The sequence below is a fragment of the Nicotiana tabacum genome, chromosome 18 (genome assembly GCF_000715075.1).
Source record: "Nicotiana tabacum cultivar K326 chromosome 18, ASM71507v2, whole genome shotgun sequence".
Taxonomy (NCBI): Eukaryota; Viridiplantae; Streptophyta; class Magnoliopsida; order Solanales; family Solanaceae; genus Nicotiana; species Nicotiana tabacum.
Genome location: NC_134097.1, coordinates 112,063,868 through 112,083,097, shown reverse-complemented (window position 1 = coordinate 112,083,097; position 19,230 = coordinate 112,063,868).

Here is a 19,230-nt window from a genome sequence, read left to right as displayed (position 1 = left end):
AGGAACAAATGCATGAAGCGGTGCAAACACCAAATGCAGAAAATGCATGCTACAGATGTGGAGGAAAAGGGCACTGGTCTCGTACCTGTCGTACGCCAAAGCACCTGGTTGAGCTTTATCAAGCCTCCCTAAAGAAGACAGAGAAAAATACTGAAGCAAATTTTATTTCTGAAGATAATTTAGACTTCATGCATTTGGATGTAGCTGATTACTTTGCACTCCCAGAAGGAGAAACAAGTCATGTAATCGGTAGTGAATTTGTAGAAATGTAAATATTTTAATTTTTGTTGTTTGTAATAGATAGTATAGTTATGTAATTGTTGTACATAAATAAAAGTTATGTTTTGATAATGATGTTTACTATAATATATTTTATTTATGTCATTTTGAAGAATATGGATAATCCTCAAATTATGTTTGGATCAAAGACAAATCATGAAGATATTTGTGTTATTGATAGTGGAAGAACTCATGTCATATTCAAATATCAGAAATACTTTTCTTATTTGCATAAGTAAAAAAGCAAATCTTTCAACAATTTGTGGTAATATAAGTTTGATTGAAGGCTCCGGAAGAGCCATTATATTTCTATCTAAAGGAACAAAACTTATTATAGACAATGCATTATTCTCCTCCAAGTCCCGAAGAAACTTGTTGAGTTTTATAGATATCCACTAAAATGGGTATCATGTTGAGACAATAGATGAAATGAACATGGAATATCTTTGTATTACAAAGAATATTTCTGGCCAGAAATGCATTGTAGAAAAGTTACCAACTTTATCTTCTGGTTTATACTATTCAAAAATTAGTACAGCTGAAGCACATTCTATCGTAAACCAAAAGTTTACGGATTCAAATACTTTTGTGCTTTGGCATGGCCGTTTGGGCCATCCTGGATCAATAATGATGAGATGAATTACTGAAAATTCGAGCGGGCATCCATTAAAGAACCTGAAGATTCTTACAAATGACGAATTTTCTTGTGATGCTTGTTATCAAGGCAAAATGATCACTAGACCATCACCAATGAAGGTTGGCATTGAATCCGCTGCCTTTTAGAGCGTAAACATGGGGATATATGTGGACCTATTCACCCACCAAGTGGGTTGTTTAGATATTTTATGGTCCTAATAGATGTGTGAGCACGTGATTTTTGCCTCATACGAATTACTCCAAAATAACTCCCGAAATTAGGTCTTTTCTTTAATTGTGTGTTATTTTGAGGAAATATTGTGCGGTTTTCCTGTTTGTTTGCATAGGTATGTGTGCATGTGTAGTTTTATTAATGCATTAAAAATACAAAAAAAATATATATATATAATGTAATATGTATATATATATATATATATATATATAATGTAAATATGTGTTACATGTGCATTTAGGATTTAGTTTTACAATTTAGGAATTAACAGGTTTGTTTTACAAAACGGAAAATCACAGAAAAATAGGGACTTTTGCATTTTTTAGCACTGATAAATTATGTTGGTTTTATTGTTAATTGACATTTAGTTGTATGTAATAAATGTAATTAAAGGATAATTAGTATTCTAATAAGTTAATTTGGTTGTTGATTTTAGAAAATTTAGAAAATAAAAAGAAAGGAAAAATTAGAAAACCCGGATTTGGGCCAAAAGTTTCAAAGCCCAAACAAAATACACCTTTAAACCCGTCCAAAACCAGCCCATACCCGTCCCAAATCCAGTTCACCTGTAGCTAAATTAAACGACGTTGTTTCATCATTCTCAATCTGGTCCATTGATTTCACTTGATTAACGCTCCAGATTAATTCTTCCACACCCGACCCGTTCCCATCCAAAACTGATCCGGTCTTAAGGATAAACAAAACGACGTCATTCCACTTACTCGGTTAATCCAGACCATTGATCTCATCAGATCGAACGGTCTGGATCCAATCCTCACGTGCGATATATAAGGGGTCCAAACTAACCCTCCCCCCAAACCAAGCCCCCTCCTCTCATTTTCTCATCAAACCTCGTCTCTTTCAGAGACGAGGAACCCTAATAGCCGCCACCCCGTTCCCTCGCCGTAAACCCGGCGGCGCCGGCTCCGGTGGCCGTGAAATTCACACCACTAGAGCACCTAACCGCCCTCTCCACGAATCCCTTAACCATTTTGCTCGAATCAGGCCGAAGCTCCTCGAATCTTCAATCGAAGATTCGAGCAAAACCTAACTCTACCCCAACCTACCCCAAACTCACACCTGATATCCACTAGGCTTCCCTCATAACATAAATGACCTTGGTTCTGTTCAAATATGTCTAGAAATGCTCGAATCTTAAATCAAAAAATCAGGAACCCTAAAAATCCAAACCATGGAATCTGTCCGAATTAAATAATAGATTGGGGTCTAATAGACCTTAATCGAGGTATTCTCAATTGAGAATACTTCGATTACAGTCTGTTCGACCTCAAAGTGTCCAAATTTGGATTCGAGCCTGGGTCAGAATATTTCCGAGGTATTTTACTTTATTTTCCTTCATTTTTGTATTCATGATTTTCTATCTATGTATCTGTTTAATTTAGTTTTATTAATTTTTTCCATTTTTCTAGCAATTAATTCTGCTCATCTTCAGTGGACTTTTATTTTGTCCAATTCTGTCATTTGTTTATGTATGCTATGATTGTTATGTGTGTAATCGATTAATAAGTTGCGTCGATTAATTAGTTTCCATTTAATCCTTGATTCTGGCAATAATACTGAAATTATTTGAATTGCATGTTTTCATTGTTTGCTGATCAATGTCAGTTATAATACGTAATCATTTGATTAAGCTTCATTGATTAGTTTGTTTGTATATATTGAATCATTCAACATTCTGTTTGGTTTTAGTTCTGATTGTTAATTGTCCGATTAGTTGAAATTCTGTGAATATTGTCCTAAATTGGAAATCTTTGTATTTTCTGCTGTAAGACTTTAGGAATTGGTTGTTAACTGTTAGGCAGATTAGTAGATAATTGTTCAGTTTAGGTAGTTTGGTTTAGGGCAGTAATAGTAAGGGAATTTCAGGGGTGATTTAGGGAATAAAACAGTAAGTGTGATACTTTATCCTTAGTTCTTTGTCAATGGGGTATTAATTAATGCAATAATGGGGGACAAAGGGATTGGGAGTGCTGATCATTAAAAAGGATGGCCTTAGTGGGATTAAAAGGTGGAAAAGATCAGATTTTAGTGCAAAAAATCTGTTTTAAATAAAATGAAGGGGGTCGGGCAGCACTGAGAAGAGGGGACAGATTTGTATAAAGAGAGAGGAGGAGATAGGAAAGATACACAGAGAGAGAGCTTAAGAGATTTAGGAGAAAGAGATTTAAAACTCTAAAAATTCTGAAAATTGAGGGCTAAGACATACACGGATATACACACACAGGAAGACAATTCTGCTGTTCCATTGAAGTTTTTACTAATTGAGAATTGTTTTTAAACTTCTGAAACAATCTCAACTCACCTGAGGGAGAAAGGTTTTAGAATTGGTCTTCAAATTTGGTTTAAAGTTGTACGAGATATTGTTTGATTGGGGCTGTTTGTTGCTGCTGGTGATAGCTGTTGTTATGCTTGTTGATCTTACTTCCTTTTGACTTTCATTTCCAGGTATGTAAAGACATTTGAACCTTGAAGTAAATCTAGATCAAAAGCCTATGAAATCGAGCTGAAATTATTGTTTTGTTCTTTCAAACAGAAGCTATTGCTTTTCTTGTGATTTCTGCACATTTATCTCGTCAATCATTATGAATAGTTGGTCATATAGTTTGTAGTCTATTTCCTTTTCAGATTTGGGATTTTCATCAATGGGTTATAAATAATGTTAGATTATTGGATTATAGCATTATTCTAGATTGTAAATTCTGATTGTGGCTCTCATCGGATTGATTTGCTGGCTAGTCCCCATCGAATATGATTTCTAGTACCTATTTAACCTTTCAGAAAAATGTAAAAATGTGGTCCAGACCATGCTACTCATGATATATGTTTGGTTACTGAGGAGAGTTCGCCCAGGACCTACCTGCATTTTTCAGGGAATATGCATTTGCTCTAATGTGTTCTTCGTAAGGTTTATTTTTCAGAAGTTGGGGTTTTGTTGTCTTTGTACGTTCTTATATCGAAATTTGTTCCATTCCGCTAAAGTTTGCTGGATTCAGGTCATAGCTTTACTATCAGTCTTCACAATTTAATCGTTAGTTTTAATATATGCCCGGAGGTATGATTCTTTGCGAGGGCATTTCAAATGAATTATTAGAGAAATAGCTTTGGGCTTTAAGAAATCATGTTTTGGACAATGGTTTGTGCTAATTCTTGGGGATTATGTCCAGCTCGCCTGGATCTTCGAACTGGTCATGTGACCAGATTTAAAGGATGTAATTTCAAACAAAGGACATGGGCCTAGCAAATAAGCTGTCAGGTCCTTCTCCATATTAACATTTCCTGGTTACAAATCTATGTGCCTCGAATTGGCCCATTTGCCCTTTTTTACAATGTAGCTGGCCCATAACTTGCGGCCCTAGCGATACTAATTCGATTTAGGGATAATTGTTGAATATTCGTAGAAAAACATATAAGACCGTTTAAAATACAATTGTGATTGCGCACATGTTCGCGTGACATAATTACAACTAATTTCGGAGTATGCGTTCGCGCAACTCCGAGCAAACTTTCTTAATAATAAAAATGGATTTACGGAGGTTATTAAATTAAATTAGCTCATATAGTCTGAGGTGTGACGCCTACCATTTAATCATACAAAATTGACAAATGTACGTAGTTTCAGATTTGCACAATTGCGGCTAAACTTTTAAATTAGCAGTAAAGAGTTATCAATTATGGACAAAAAATAGTGTTATAGTATTTAAGTCACAAATAGGTTAACTTTTTCTAGTAATTCTTGTGAATAGACTATAAACTATAATAAACTTTCTTTATAAGATTGTAGTAAATTTTTACACAAAGAAAAGTTTGTCTTCTCTAAATTGAATATTTATAATTTTTAACTACCTAGCCATGAAAGTTGGAAATTCCTAATCTTAATTTAGTAAGAATATTTTTATTTTTTTACTTTTCCTAAAAAAAAAAGAGGGAAAAGAACAAAAAATAACGTTGGATAAGGTATTTGGAATTATTAAGTTCACTTATATATATTTTTATATATATAACAATTTTTCTTTTTATTCTCTTTCTTTGGGAGCTTAATAATTCCACATCTATCCTAATCTTAAAACAAACATAAAAAAAATATAACTCATAAACCACTAGTATACTTTTAAGCGTATTTAAATAAATTATTGTCATTATGTACACATTCGCGTGACGTAGTTACAGTTTTGTTCATTCATTCATTTATATATAGTTTTGTTCATTTTCATTTTATATATATATATATAAATAAAATAAAAAAATCGGAATATGAGTTCGCACCACATCGAACAAGTTTTCTTAAATAATAACGAAACATTATTAATTGTGGACACGTTCTCGTGACATGATTTTTTGACGAGCCAAACAAATTGGTACACGTACGCGTGATCCATTTTAAAAATAATTTTCTTAGTTGAAAGCGGTCAAAAAGTTTAAAATTATGCATAGGTTCAAAAAATATTTTAAAATTAGATAATTAAGCCGAATATAACAGTTGAGCGACCGTGCTAAAACCACGGAACTTGGGAATGCCTAACACCTTCTCCCGGGTTAACATAATTCTTTACTCGGATTTCTGGTTTACGGACTGTTAAACAGAGTCATATTTTTCCTCGATCCGGGATTCAATCGGTGACTTGGGACACCATAAATCTTCCAAGTGGCGACTCTGAATCTTTAAATAATTAATCCCATTTCGATTGTCCTTAAAATTGGAAAAAAACTCCCTTATGCCCTTGCGGGTACAGGTAAAAAGGAGGTGTGACAGCTCTGGCGACTCTGCTGGGGACGGAACCCAGAATCTCTGGTTCAGGGTTCAAGAATTCGAGCTTAAAATAACTGTTATAGTTGGATTTGCTTGTTATCTGATTTTTTTTACATATTTATGCTTAATGTGCTAAATGTTGCTTTTTACCGCTTTAATATTATCTGAATTGTGCATATAAAACTGATACGAAACCCTTCTTCTTTCTGAGTCTTCTGAATTTATGGTGCACACGTGCGCGTGGACCACCTTTCTGTTAGAAGTCATACCAAATAAGACGAAGTTGGGACAAGTAACTAGGCTGGGTAGACTTTCGTGCTCCCGGTACGTTGCCCCCACTTCGGCTCAAGCTGTCCGTTTGGGTAAGCCAGGTCTAGAACAATATGCCTCAGGTTTTTCACTTAGAATAACTCAGCCTCATACCGGATCCCTAGTAGGAACGTCTGTTTGCATCATGTGCATTTGACCTTGGAGACTCAACACAAGGGTTGGGTCTGTCTAGGACAGGTGCACCCGAAATGGAAAGACCATCCTAATGCATCTTACTTGCTACTTGTGCATTCATTTGCCTCGGATTTGCATGTTGACCAGCTTAATTGGGAAAGGATAGAAAATCATTATGAGAGCCGAGAAATAAAATGGGCTGTTTTAGAAAATTCCCAAAATAGTTTAAAATTTTGAAAAAAAGAGAGAAGAAGTGTCGTTTTTTTATATTTATTAAAAATAAAAAATAAAAAATATTTTTTTTTAAAAAAATGATTTTTTTTCTTATGAGTGTCTGTTTTCAAAAGGAGTCTTGATTTTGTTAAAATTAATCGCAGATACAAAATGAGCACCATCCAAAACCCATCATTCGCAAATGTAGATGAGTTTCTATTTCGGCTTCAAATATGGTGGCATGAGTTAGGAGAAGATGGTCAGAAATGGGTCATTAAGTATTTGGGAACTCTCACAGATATTATGAAACTTAAACCACGCGATGATTTGATTACGACGTTAGTAACGTTTTGGGACCCTGTTCACAATGTCTTTCGCTTCTCTGATTTCGAGCTTACTCCCACATTAGAAGAGATAGCTGGATATGCCGGTTTTGACGGAGATTTGAGAAACCAAAATCTTATATTCCCAAAGGCTCCCTCGGTGCATCGATTCTTTGGTCTTTTGAACATCAGTAATCAAATCAGAAAAAGCAACGTTGTCAAAGGGTGTTGTTCTTTCAACTTCCTGTATTCAAGGTTCGGAAAGCCGGATAGATTTGAAATTCATGAAAAGGGCCTTACTAACAAGCAGAAAAAGGACACCTGGCAGATTCACCGTTGCTTCGTTTTCATGGTGGATTTTCTGGGAATTATGGTCTTCCCAAACAAAGAACGGACAATTGATATTCGCACAACGAGAGTCATACAGGTCCTCACTACCAAGGAAAGTCACACCCGTGCCCCGATCATTCTCTCAGACATTTATCGGGCGTTGACTTTATGTAAATCAGGGGCAAAAGTCTTCGAAGGGTGCAAAATTTTGTTGCAAATGTGGATGATCTAACATCTCCGGCATCACCCCAAGTTCATGCAGTATGGTCCAAGCAATGACAATTTCATCGAGAGTTATGAAGAAAGAATAAAAGATTATAAATCTCCAGAAGGGGTGGAAGCCTGGATATATCGTTTAAGATCTTTAACGGCAAGTCAAATTTAGTGGACTTTGGGATGGCTCCCGGTAAGAGAAGTGATACACATGTCAACCTTGAATAGTTATTTGCTGCTATTGGGTTTGAGAAACGTCCAGCCATATGCGCCACAGAGAGTTCTAAGACAACTAGGGAGATACCAAGTGGTGCCTGATGATGAGGATTTGAGTATGCAAGTGATCGAGCTACACCTCGAAGCCACTCTCCCCGAGGCTTTAATTCAGCAAATGTGGAATGGGTGTCGATACTTGAAAGATGATACTCAAGTTCCAGATCCTGCAAAGGGCGAGATAAATCCAGGATATGCTAGGTGGTTTGAGAAAAGATCCCGCGTGGATGATGCACCCGAACCTGATCTTAGAAGGCCTATAAAAAGACCACATGTTCAAACCTTTGATGATAAAATCCAAGAACGATTGGCTTGGGGAGAAAAGGAAAAGGGATACAAAGCAACTATTCATGCCTTAAAAGAAAGTCTGAGGAACCTCAATTTGGAGAAAGACTTACAAGCACAAGAAGCAGAAGGTGAAAAGAAGAGTCTGATTTGTGAAAATAAAAATCTCCACGCTCAATTTCAACAGATGAAGAAAGCTTCTGAAGTACCAGTGAGAAGTTGGAAAGATCAAAAAATCATTGCCAATCTGATGGAAAAAATGCAAGATTATGACTCCATCTTGGCAAAGACTGAAAAGGCGTTAGGCAAAGCTAAGGAAAAAAAATCATACAATTAAACGAGGAGGTCAAATCTAATAATGAACGCCAAGTAATGAGATCCGAAGAAGACAAGGCACAATTCAAGAAAGAGAAGGACCGTTGGATACATTCAGAAGCTCAACTCCATGCACAATTGGAAGAAACGAGAAGGTACAATAGAGAACATCAGCACGCAGACATCGACAGAGAAAGAGCACAAGCAAGACTCGATCAGGCCAGACTTCGAGCTCAATTGGAGTCAGATTTAGATCGCGAAGACCGCATAAGAGATATAGCCACCACTCGCCAACAACAACTGCAAAACCAAGACCAACGTCTCCAAGATTTCAGGGCACAAATCCATGATTTGGCGGTTTATACCTCTCAAAGTTATGTAAACTGCCAAGGGATGGATTATGAAAGGTTTTTAGAGCATGCACCTACTTTTGCCCGTCATCTGGCAATGGAGTTAGAAAGAATGAATCGTACACTAGGAGGTCAGCCGGGTCAAGCCCCACCGTGAGCAGATGTTCCAATTATTGAAAACAAAAGTGGGGAGTGGAGCATACTCACAGCTGTTAGGAGTTATGTCTTTTTGTTTGATTTGGGTTTGTGTCGAGTCTTTTAAACCATTTTCTTATAATGTTTTCCAAATGTAATGTCCTTTCCGTCTTTGTATTATTTCAAGAATAAATAAAAGTGTTGATAATTGCCTTCCGCCAGAACTACGCACGGTCTGATTCATGCAGGAACATGATACGTAGGCAATCTCTATAAGATTCGACCACAATCAAAAGAAAGAATAAAATGAAAAGGGATGGAAATAAAGATAAGAGTGAGTGACAATAAAAAGAAAGATCAAGAAAAGCTGGGATGACACAAGCAACCGAGCAAATACATGATAGAAAGTGGTTAATTGCTTAGGAACATTGCATCTCAACGTGTAATTGTATATGTGTTAAACTCGCAAAACTAACAAGTTTGCTCATTTCCAGAATTCAAGCAGTTAGTTTATCTAGAGTATACTGGCACATTATCATTATCAAACCAGATCAAAAGGACCGATACCTGAAAGCATGTCTATCCCGGATGTCGACACAGGTATTGAGATAGAGGAGTTGGACGTCAATAAAATGAAAGAAGAGATGCTTAAACTTAAGCAACAGATGGCCGAGATGTATCGGGCTTGGACCACAGGACAATCACCCCCAACTTACCCTGCTAACCCTGCCTCCACCCCACCACTAGCTCAAACTCAGGATAATCCTGCCACTGAACTATCCCCGAGTTCCCCCATTTACCAGCACTACCGAGGCACCACTTCTCATACACTACAGTCTCCACCCCCTAAACCAGTTCCATACCCTCCTCCACCAGTAACTCCTATCTTCGTAGCACCTCCCCCAGCTACACTCCACAAATCTCCTAGTGAGCCTATGTTCCAGGCCCAGGACAACCAATACTACCCCTCGGAGCCCACTTTCAAAGCTTCAGAAATCCATTCATTTACTCCCCGTTTTGACCTCCCAACAGAAATTGACAAGCCAGTCAAAAATACCGAACAGGAAGAGATGTTCAGGAAGGTTAAAAGCTTAGAACAATCGTTCCGAGATATGCGAGGGTTAGGAGGGCAGGTCAGTGTGGCCTACAAGGACCTATGTTTGTTCCCAAATGTGCAATTACCAGCTGGTTTCAAGATGCCCAAGTTCGACCTATACAACGGGCACGGCGATCCAGTAGCCCACTTGAGGGTTTTTTGCAGCAAGATGAGGGGAGCTAGGGGGAAGAGACGAATTATTAATGGTTTACTTCAGTCAGAGTTTGAGCGGATCAGCTTTGGGTATACCCACCAAGACCATGGGAGATGGTACACCTGGGATGACCTGGCACAGGCATTTGCTTGTCACTTCCAATACAATCTGGAAATCATCCCAGATCGACTATCCTTGACAAAATTTGAGAAAAAGCACAGTGAAAGCTTTAGAGAGTATGGTTTCCGGTGGAGGGAACAGGCAGCAAGGGTGGATCCCCCAATAAAGGAAAGTAAGATGGTAGATTACTTCCTACAAGCCTTGGAACCTACTTACTATGGCCATTTGGTTTCAGCGATAGGAAAATCATTCAACGAAGTAATGAAGATGGGAGATATGGTGGAAGAAGGCCTCAAGTCGAATAAAATCATGAGCTATTCGGCTATCAAAGCAACTACTCAAGCTATTCAAGGCGGCGTAGGAGGGATAGGAAAGAAGAAAAGAGAGGAAGTGGCAATGGTTGATTCAGGAACTTGGTCCGGATCCAGAGGTTCACCTCATTACTACAATCAACCTCGATCCCACCAACCAACTTATCACCACAATTCACCCCAACACTACTATCACCCGTCGGAACCTCATTTTTCCGTCCACCATGCGCAAGCATACAATCAACCACCTGCCCACGCTCATTGGCGTGCTCCTGTCGTACCAAGTACCTACCCATATCCGCGAACCTATCCCGGACTAGGTTTCAGGCCTAATTAAGCACTCAAGGGTGAAAGGTTGCAGAAAAAGAAAACCTTTACTCCATTGGGAGAGTCCTACACTAGTCTGTTCCACAGGCTAAGAAAGCTAGATATGCTAAGGCCGATACAATCCAAGCTGCCAAATCCTCCTTCAAAGAATCTGGACTACACTTTTAGCTGTGAGTATTGTTCTGGTACACCAGGTCATGATACAGAAAAGTGTTGGCACTTAAAAAATGCAATACAGGAGCTGATTGATACTAATAAAATTGAAGTTCAAGCCCCCGAAGCTCCCAATATCAACAGAAATCCGATGCCAGTCCATTAGGAGGCCAATATGATAGAAATAATGTGGGCTGATGGGGAAACCAAGAAGCCGTCACAAACTGTCATGATGATTCGGTCTCATGAAGCCAAAATAGATGAACAGTTAGCAGATGAGAAGTCGATACCTAAGCAGAACAAAAACAGCGATGAGCCATCTGTGGTAGTTGAGAAGGGATCTTCGAGCAAAGTTGCCACGAAGTAGGAAGGGTTAAAGGTGATTGTACCAGGGGTGGCCAGCAAACCCATCATAGTCGTGGAAGGAGCCCGTGTAGATCGGGTTATTATCAAGCCAGTAACCCAATTACCAGTGATCAACAACAAGGCTATTCCATGGAACTACGAACTGGTGACGATAATGTACAAAGGAAAAGAAGTCAAGCTTTAATGAAGATCTTGAATGAGGCACACGTTCCCGATAAGATCTCCGTGAATCACTTGGAAAAAATAGCCAACAAAATCATTGAGGCAAACAGAGTCATATTTTTCTGATGATGAATTACCCGTGGAAGGTACTGAGCACAACAGAGCTCTTTACCTCACATTGAAATGTGAAAACTCCGTAGTGACCCGGGTATTGGTTGACAACGGGTCAAGCGCAAACATCTGCCCTCTCTCCACTCTGAGCAAGTTGAAAATAAAAGAGGAGAGGATCCACAAGAATAGTATTTGCGTACGGGGATTTGACGGTGGAAGTAGAGATTCAGTTGGCGACATAGTGCTGGAGCTGACAATAGGGCCAGTTGAATTCACAATGGAGTTTCAGGTGTTGGATATGGTTGTTTCCTATAATTTACTGTTGGGTCGACCATGGATCCATGCTGCTAAAGCAGTCCCATCAACACTACACTAGGTGGTCAAGTTTGAATGGGATATACAAGAAATAGTTGTGCATGGGGAAGACAGCTTAGATGCTCACAGCGGTGCCATTGTACCGGTCGTGGGAATAAAAAATGACCAAGGACCATGGGTTTACCAGGTTTCTGACACAATATTGGTAGAGAAAATTCCGGAGGGGAAATACATTCCAAATCCAAAGATAACCGCTGCATCAGTCATGATAGCCTATGAGATGTTGAAGAATGGTTTTGTACTCGGAAAAGGTTTGAGCTCATCTTTGCAAGGCATCATACAACCAGTATCTCTTCCCGAGAACTTGGGAACATTTGGTTTGGGATTCATACCCACTGTCACAGACGTGAGAAAGGCCAAAAAGCTAAAACAGAAGGCATGGGTCCTTCCAAAGCCAGTCCCACATCTGTCAAAATCTTTTGTCAAGTCCGGTACCAGAAATCACCCAATAATAACAATTCCTAAATCTATGATTAATCCTGAGGAAGAATTAATTGAAAGATTTGAAAAGTTGTTTGACAATGTAAACATGGTGGAAAGCGGTGAAGGTTCTAGCAACGCAGAGGTTCAATTCGTTGGGCCAGAGACAAAGCTTAATAATTGGAAAGCCACTCCTCTCCCCATTCGAAAGGAGTCTTGGTAGTTTATTTTGATTTTTCTTCAGTTTGTTTGGGTTATTTCAGGGTTGTAATCCAAATTTTTATCTTGCAGTTTGTTTGAAGTGTGCAAACATTGTTATCTTTCATCATCCAATGAAATACAGTTTCCTTTTCATTGTCATTCTTGATAGTTTTTCTTTTGTTTTTCTTCTCTTTTCTGTACAGTCCTTTTTACGCTGGCTCTAGTGATATGGCATGCATAAGGAATCCTCAGCCCAGTCTTAAAAATCAATCTGATTCCGAAATAATAATTCAAGAAGTATATTGTGATTACGAATCAGAATATGATGAGGATGAGGCTTTCGAAGAGATTAGTAAAGAGTTAATTCATTTTGAAGAAAAACCCAAACCCAACCTGAGTGATACAGAAGCCGTCAATTTAGGAGACACAAATAATATCCGAGAAACTAAAATAAGTGTCCACCTCGAACCAAAGATCCGGGAAGAGTTAATTAAAGCACTCATCGAATTCAAAGATGTTATTGCATGGTCATATGACGACATGCCAGGCTTGAGCACTGATTTAGTGGTTCACAAATTGCCCACTGATCCAATGGTTCCTCCTGTCAAACAAAAGTTGAGGAAGTTCAAGACTGATATGAGTGTGAAAATTAAAGAAGAAATCACCAAATAGTTGGATGCAAAGGTCATTCGGGTCACTCGATATCCTGTTTGGTTGGCTAATGTCGTTCTTGTGCCAAAGAAAGACGGCAAGATTAGAGTATGCGTCGATTACCGCAATCTCAACAAAGCAAGTCCAAAGGATAACTTCCCATTACCCAATATCCATATTTTGATCGATAATTGTGCCAAGCATGAGATAGGATCTTTTGTGGATTGTTATGCCAGGTATCATCAAATTCTAATGGATGAAGAAGATGCAGAAAAGACGGCATTCATCACACCATGGGGAACTTATTGCTACCGGGTAATGCTATTTGGTTTGAAGAACGCCGGGGCAACTTACATGAGAGCAATGACTACGGTGTTTCATGATATGATACATAAAGAGATTGAGGTATACGTGGACGATGTGATCATAAAATCAAAGCATCAGGCCGACCACGTTAGGGATTTGAGGAAATTCTTCGTGAGACTTTGCAGGTACAACCTCAAGCTTAACCCTGCCAAGTGCGCATTTGGTGTTCCATCTGGAAAGCTGTTGGGATTCATAGTCAGTCGGCGAGGCATCGAGTTGGACCCATCAAAGATCAAAGCCATCCAAGAATTACCACCTCCAAGGAACAAGACTGAAGTAATGAGTTTGTTAGGGAGGTTGAACTACATCAGCAGGTTTATTGCTCAGCTCACGACAACCTGTGAGCCTATTTTCAAATTGTTGAAGAAGGATGCTGCAGTCAAGTGGACTGATGAGTGTCAAGAAGAGTTTGATAAAATAAAAGGATACTTGTCAAACCCACCCGTGCTGGTTCCGCCAGAACCAGGAAGACCTTTGATTCTTTACTTGACAGTCTTGGAAAATTCATTTGGTTGTGTACTGGGGCAACATGACATCACCGGCAGAAAGAAACAGGCCATCTATTATCTTAGCAAGAAGTTCATAGCTTATGAGGTTAAGTACACTCATCTAGAAAGGACATGTTGCGCCCTAACTTGGGTAGCTCAGAAATTGAAACACTATTTGTCATCCTACACTACTTACCTCATTTCGCGTCTGGATCCGTTGAAATATATTTTTCAAAAGCCTATGCCGACAGGGCAACTTGCAAAGTGGTAGATATTGCTCACAGAATTTGACATCATCTATGTGACTCGGTCTGCAATGAAAGCCCAAGCATTGGCCGATCATTTAGCCAAAAACCCGGTCGACAAAGATTACGAGCCATTGAGAACTTATTTTCCCGATGAGGAAGTGATGCATATCGGTGAGATGGAGCAAATTGAAAAACCTGGCTGGAAACTTTTCTTTGATGGGGCTGCTAACATGAAAGGAGTCGGGATAGGAGCTGTGATTATTTCTGAAACCGGGCATCACTATCCTGTTACGGCTCAACTTTGGTTTTATTGCACCAATAATATGGCTGAGTATGAAGCTTGTATTTTGGGGTTAAGGCTAGCTGCAGACATGGATATCCAGGAAATCTTGGTTTTGGGAGACTCAGATCTTCTGGTACATCAAATTCAAGGAAAATGGGAAACGCGAGACTTGAAGCTCATACCATACCGACAATGTTTACATGATCTGTGTCAACAGTTTCGATCAGTGGAGTTCAGGCATATTCCAAGGATCCATAATGAGGTCGCCGATGCATTGGCTACCCTGGCATCAATGTTGCACCATCCGGACAAAGCTTATGTGGATCCACTGCATATTCAAGTCCACGATCAGCACGCTTACTGCAACATGATTGAAGAAGAATTTGATGGTGAACCATGGTTCCACGACATCAAGGAGTATATCAGAATGGGGATATATCCAGCACAAGCCACAGGGGATCAAAAGAGAACCATTAGACGGTTGGCAAATGGATTCTTCTTAAGTGGAGGAGTTTTGTATAAAAGAACACCAGACCTTGGATTATTAAGATGCATAGATGCTAGACAAGCTACGACTGTCATGTCTGAAGTACATTCGGGAGTTTGTGGACCCCACATGAGCGGATATGTGTTGGCAAAGAAAATTCTCCGAGCTGGTTACTATTGGCTTACTAGGGAGCGAGATTGTATCAGTTTTGTGCGCAAATGTCATCAATGCCAGATACACGGAGATTTGATTCATTCTCCACCATCCGAATTGCACACAATGTCGGCACCATGGCCCTTCGTCGCTTGGGGCATGGATATTATTGGACCAATTGAACCGGCAGCATCCAACGGGCACAGGTTCATTCTGGTAGCTATTGATTACTTCACCAAGTGGGTTGAGGCCAAAACATTCAAATCGGTGACCAAGAAAGTCGTGGTCGATTTCGTTCACTCAAATATCATCTGTCGATTTGGAATCTCAAAGGTGATCATCACAGATAACGGTGCTAATCTTAACAGTAACTTAATGGAAGAGGTATGTCAACAGTTTAAGATTATACATCGCAATTCTACCCCATATCGGCCCAAGGCGAATGGAGCAGTCGAGGCAGCCAACAAAAACATAAAGAAGATACTTCGGAAAATGGTAGAAGGTTCAAGACAATGGCACGAAAAATTACCATTTGCGTTGTTGGGATATCACACTACTGTTCGCACTTCGGTAGGAGCAACTCCTTACTTGTTGGTATATGGCACTGAGGCGGTAATTCCTGCAGAAGTTGAAATTCCTTCCCTTCGGATCGTCGCCGAAGCTAAGATTGATGATGATGAATGGGTCAAAACCCGTTTGGAGCAGTTGAACTTGATTGATGAAAAACGATTGGCAGCAGTATGTCATGGCCAATTATATCAAAGAAGAATAGCAAGAGCATACAATAAAAAGGTGCGTCCTCGAAAGTTTGAAGTGGGTCAGCAAGTGCTGAAACGTATTCTTCCACATCAGGTTGAAGCAAAGGGCAAGTTTGCCCCGAATTGGCAAGGACCGTTCATTGTGACCAGAGTATTGTCTAATGGTGCATTATGTTTAACAGATATTGAAGGAAAATGCATAGACATGGCTATCAATTCTGATGCAGTAAAGAGATATTATGCATGATTTTTTGGTATAATTATTGAATGTTTGTATTTGGCATTATTTCGAAGATTGGAATGACGAAGGCAATTTATTCAGCTATCTAAACACTGTACCCTTTGTTCCCCCTTTTTGAGCCACATTTGTTTCTTTCATACCCCTCTTTTGGAATCAATAACAAAAAGAAAAGAAAAAAAAGGAGAAAAAGGAAAAAATATATAAACAAGGAGATTAAGTGTGAACTACGTTTGACCTGATTCCTCAAAGAGGATACGTAGGCGCCTCACGGCTTGGTCATAGGGTGCATAGGGTGCATAGGGTGCATAATGTGCATAATGTGCATAGTATGCATACTATGACATGGTAAAATAAAATATCAAAAGATCCCCAAGCAAGAAACTGGGGGCAGAGGTTGTATTTGTAATAAGAAATGTGATTCCACAAGTTGTAATTTTAAACCCATATCAAATTGTTTTGGCTTTTGATACCCTTTCTTTCCAACCACATCCCAAAAGACCTTTCGATCAATCTTAGAGAAATGCCGAGTCGAGCAAATGAAGGTGATTCATATCAGGATAACACTCTGGTCCAAACAGGAAAAAGCGATGAAAATGAGAGAGTCTTATAGGTGAAAACCCTCACGAGCACCATGAGACGACGAAAGCTAAGAGAAAATAAAATGAGAGAGTCTTATCGGTGAAAACCTTCGCAGGCACCATAAGGCGAAAAGGAATTAAGAAATAAACAAATGAGGGAGGTTTGTCGGTGAAAACTCTTTAGGACACTGCAAGTCGAACAAGGTCCGTAAGTTGGCAAAAAGTAAAATTGGGTTGTGGAAATTTTGGAAAGCAAAGTAAAACAACTGAAAAGGAGATTGGTTAAATAGACTGGGCTGATTAATCCAAAATGCATACCATGATCATTGGTGCCAGTGACTCCAATCAGATAAGTTCCTTATTCCTATCTCCAACAGTCATCCAAATTTGGATTTTTCTTTTTATTCTTAATTGTCAAATTCGTCATGTTTCATCACTGATAATCTTACTCATCTAAAGCTTTTGAGGTAAGTTTTGTTCCAACAAATAAAAAGGAATGTCAAGGTATACTACCAAGATTCAAAATTGCACAATGCAAACTACGACCATGATAAGCGGGAGGTAATATGATGAAAATAAGATATGGGTGTGAGCAAAAGTTGAATCGCAGAAGTGGTTCAGTAATGTCACGAGAGACATATGGTTACGATTGAAAGGGTCTGAAGTGAAAACAACAGTTGGGTATCCTGCGGTTAAGGATCAATTATGAGGACAAAACAGTCCTTTCAACCGCTTCAAGGCAGTAAAGCAGGACAAAGAGAAAACCACCCCCAGCAAGAATGCCACAACTAACCACCATGCCTTAAACTAACAAGATTTTCTTTGATTTGAAACAGGGGCAAAGACAATATTTGTTTCAGGAAGCACCCGGTGAGGGAAGCAAGTACCATGCAGGCGTCCACCTGGAGAACAAGGAAGAACAGTTGAAATATCAGCAATCAGGCGTTCACCTGGAGAACAAGGAAAAATAGTTGAAGTATCATCAATCAGGCGTCCACCTGGAGAACAAGGAAGAGCAGTGGAAATATCAACAATCAGACGTCCACCTGGAGAACAAGGAAGAACAGTTGAAGTATCAGCAATCAGGCGTCCACCTGGAGAACAAGGAAGAGCAGTGGAAGTATTAGCAATCAGGCGTCCACCTGGAGAACAAGGAAGAACAGTTGAAGTATCAGCAATCAGGCGTCCACCTGGAGAACAAGGAAGAGCAGTGGAAGTATCAACAATCAGGCGTCCACCTGGAGAACAAGGAAGAACAGTTGAAGTATCAGCAATCAGGCGTCCACCTGGAGAATAAGGAAGAATAGTTGAAATATCAGCAATCAAGCGTCCACCTGGAGAACAAGGAAGAACAGTTGAAGTATCAGCAATCAGGCGTCCACCTGGAGAACAAGGAAAGGCAGTGGAAGTATCAGCAATCAGGTGTCCACCTGGAGAACAAGGAAGAACAGTTGAAATATCAGCAATCAGGCGTCCACCTAGAGAACAAGGAAGAGCAGTGGAAATATCAGCAATCAGGCGTCCACCTGGAGAACAAGGAAGAGCAGTTGAAGTATCAGCAATCAGGCTTCCACCTGGAGAACAAGGAAATACAATTCAAATTTCAAGAGGTCAGGAGCCCCCCTGAAGAATGGAGTGGCGATTAATTTTCGAAGTTGTTGAAATTTGGCCCGCCCGAAGAAAGGAATGGCGATTTATTTGTGGTTGAGGTCAGGAGCCCGCTTGAAGAGAGGAATGGCAATTTATTTTCAAAAGATGTTGTCGAGGTCAGGAGCCCCCCTGAAGAACAGAATGACGATTTATTTTTGACATTGTTGGTTGAAGTCAGGAGCCCGCCCATATAATAGAGGAATACACTTAGAGTCAATAAGGCAGAGGAATCCAACCGGAATCCACAACGGGAAACAACAAGAATCCCAAGCAGAGACAGGAAGTACAAGACTCGATGAAAAACAATACAAAAAGGAAATAAGCAGTTCAAGATCGGTAGTCTGAAGAGAATACAAGACAAATCGGAAGCAAAAGATACCAAAGGAATCACCAAGACATAAAAGCAACAAGAGACACAAGGGCATGATCTAGATAAGATTTTGTAATTCATATACCATGGTCTAGTCTAGCTTTTTGTTTTTCATTAAGCAGGGTGTAATAAGGAGGTCAGCAAGCAGTAAAAGCAGCATGCAACAGCAGTAACATCGCAGTCCCATGGTACTCCCAGCTACAAAAACTTCCCGAACTACATTGACCTGATTCCTTTATAGCCAAGGATATGTAGGAAACCTTTGAAGCAGAGGTTCGGTCAAATCTTTCAAAAAATGCTTCCCACGGAGTATTCAAACAGGCAAAAATCGCTCGTATCCGCTCACTTTATCTTTGCACGAAAAC